This window comes from Mus caroli, chromosome 19 (assembly GCF_900094665.2).
Source record: "Mus caroli chromosome 19, CAROLI_EIJ_v1.1, whole genome shotgun sequence".
Classification (NCBI taxonomy): Eukaryota; Metazoa; Chordata; class Mammalia; order Rodentia; family Muridae; genus Mus; species Mus caroli.
This window is the reverse complement of record NC_034588.1, coordinates 34,701,278-34,704,711: the sequence shown is the minus strand read 5'-3', so window position 1 is coordinate 34,704,711 and position 3,434 is coordinate 34,701,278.

Genomic DNA, 3,434 nt, shown 5'->3' with positions numbered 1-3,434 from the left:
CTTCCTTCCTTTCTTTCTTTCTTTCTTTCTTTCTTTCTTTCTTTCTTTCTTTCTTTCTTTCTCTCTCTCTCTTTTTCCTTCCTTCCTTCTTTCTTCTTTCTTTCTTTCTTTCTTTCTTTCTTTCTTTCTTTCTTTCTTTCTGAACTTCTTTCCTTTACTTCTTTTCTTAATTCCTCTCTCTTCTTTCTCTTAACTTTTTGCCTCCCTTCCTTTCTTAGTGTCTTTCTTGTCCCCCAACCCTCTTTCCAGCTGTGTCATCTGTTCGGGAGGAGTCAGGTTCTTGGTGACAGTAGTCTTCCCTTTGGAAGCATGGGGGTGCATTTTCTTCTGGGTTGACTCTCTTCTTTGCAAAATGTACACTGGTGAAGTCCAGCTTCTGGCTCTGGTCTCATCATACGGATGACTTAACAGCTCTTCAGGAGTCTTAGTCTCCTTGGATCTAGTTGACCATGGAAAGCAAGGACTAAACTATTTGGCTTTGAATCCCTATAACCACACTGGTATCCCCCCCCCCAATCATGGTTATTGGACACCTAGAAAGTTGGTTGCACCAGTCTGGTACTTTTAACTTTTTTCTCCATAGAAAAAGATTTTTCTTATTCTATATGTATTAATGTTTTGCCTGCATGTATATATATATATATATATATGTATATATATATGTATATATATATGTATATATATATGTATATATATATATTCACCACATGCATGGCTGGTACCAATCAAAAGGTGGTGTCAAGTCCCCCTGGAATTGGATTATAGATAATTGTGAGCTATCATGTGGATTCTGGGAATTGAACTAGAGTTCTTTTAAAAGCAAAAGGTGTTCGACATCACTGAGCGATCTCTAGCTTCAGACACTTTTGACTTTTGTGTAGCATTTAGATAAAGCTCAGGTAAAAACCAAACACTTTAAAATAAGTCCTGACTAGAGATACATTTGGTTGTTCTTTAAGCCAGTCCTTATAAATGCTACTGTCTTAGTTAGGGTTCCTGTTGCTGTGATGAAACACCATGATCAGAAGCAACTTGGGGAGTCAAGAGTTGGCTCACACTTCCATATGGTAGTCAGGGCAGGAACCTAAACAGAGCATAAACCTGGAGGCAGGAGCTGATGCAGAGGCCATGGAAGAGTGCTGCATACTGGCTTACTCCCTCTGGCTTGTTTAGCCTTCTTTCTTATAGAACCCAAGTCCACCAGCCCAGGGATGGCACCACCAACAATGGGCTGGGCACTTCCATATTGATCACTAATAAGAAAATTCTCTATAGGCTTGTCTTCAGACTGATCTCAAGAAGAGGTCCCTCTCAAATGACTATAACTTGTGTCAAGAGGACATAAAACTAGCCAGCACAGCTACCCAAAACAGATCAGTAACTTAAGAGAACTCTATTGATTTATAAATAAAGATGTGTTTGAACTTCGACTTTAGATGCTTAGTAGCTTTTAATCATAGGAAATATATGATATCTAAGTCTCCTCGTTTACATGTCTTATGTTACTTGGAACTTCCATGACTTGCTTAGATATTCTAGCTTGTTTTTCTTTCCAAATCTGGAAAAAAAATCCATCTTACGACAAACTCCTTGCATTAAAAAATATTTCAGGAGGAACCTCAAAAAGAAAAAGCTGACTATGTTGGTTCCAATATGTTGAAGACTCAGAAGGTACTTTATGGAAAATTTGCCTAAATACCAAAAGCACCCCCTCATAGAGACCTAGTATACCCTTGTTAGTCTGGTATAGAAAATGCACTCACCTTACCACACAGGGTGAGTGCAACAGGGACACCCAGAAAATATTACACGGGACTATGTCACTGAATAAATAAAATGCTCCTTAGTTCAGTTAGTATAGCTATAGTGGACTCTACACGTGGAGCGGGAGAAAGTGTCTCAAGATAAGAAATCCCAAAGTAGCCAAATAGGGAAATAGAAAAAAGCTCCAAGGCTTCTCCCCAAGACTGGGGAGTCATCAGAAATAGAATACCACCAAAATGGTAGCTATGGAGTGTTTTAGAGGGCTTCTGGCAAATGTGGGGTGCTGTGTGGGGATGGGTTTGACCTGGTGTCTGTGGATCTCCTCTTTGCCTGAGTAACATCCTCACAGCTTTCAGCCAGGGAGCAACACCACATGGAAGCCACCCCTCCTGGCATCCTGGTTGTTGACTCTGGGGACCCTGCCCACTGGACCACTGTCTATTGTGTGTTCTCATCATTTTGACTCTCTGTACCTAACAATATTAGCTGGCTAGATTTTTCATTTTCCAGCCAATACTTTGGTATCTTTAAATGCTGCCCAACTTCCTTGGTTTTCATTTTTGTTGGCCTTTTGGACAACCTGAGGAGATCAACATCGCTTTGTACAAAATGCAGTAGTGGTTTAAAAATGCTTAATTTCTTTGATGGCAGTGACATCAATATCTTGCATCGATTCTACGGTCAAACATCTTCCAGCATTTTCTAGGAGATGGCGTGCTCATCAAGCTTAGCATTGACATTAACTTCTCATACAGATGATCCTTCAAAGTCTCCGTGGTGTAAGCCAGAGCAAGTTAATTTCTCATGCAAGTAAATTCACGGGGGATGGGAGATGTGCTACGTAGGTTGTTTCATTGGCAGCAAATAAATGAGGTTGGTTGGACAGGCAGCTTTTATGTAGCCCATCTGAGCCAGGTTACACACAAACATGTAACACATTCCAGAGGCCAGAACTTATAGGCTGTGGCCTTAGGAAGGTTTGGGGGGATGGCACGGGGAAAGCAAGAGCTAATGGTGTAGTCTCTATGGAAGGGGATAGAAAGACTTTGACAAAACGACGAGTCATCAATTCAGGCATAAGTGCTAAATCCTGAGAAACTAGACGTGAGAAAGATTTGTTTGCTGGCTTTGTTTTGTGAGACAGGGTCTTACCTTGTAACTCTGAATGGTTTGGAACTGACTATTTCAATCAGGCTGGCCTCGAACCCACAGAGAATATGGCTGCTTCTGCCTCTCGAGTTCTGGGGGATTAAAGGTGTGTTCCACCGTGTCTGGTTTCTGACTAGCCTAAGAATATGTACTTTTTATGAAGCTTTTCAGTGAAGGAAGGTAAGTCAGTATCTATTGTGTGTAAATGGTGCGTCTCATAGAAGGAAGAATGGTGCAGCTATCAGCCTTGAAGAGAGAAATGACAAAGAAATGAACTTTATGTATATTAGATGCGAACTCAGAACACAACTTCGCATATAAAAAGAGCCAGAAAAAAAATGTTGGCATATGAAGTATTTGTTTTATTGTATGTTTGACATTTTATCTGTAGAAAAGCTGAAAAATACAAGCGGTACAAAGAAAAATAAGCCTTCAGTTGTCTGAATCCTATCATATATGGCTAACAGGAGAACCACTGTGAATAGTTAACCTTTGGATACATATATACGAATTTTTTTTTT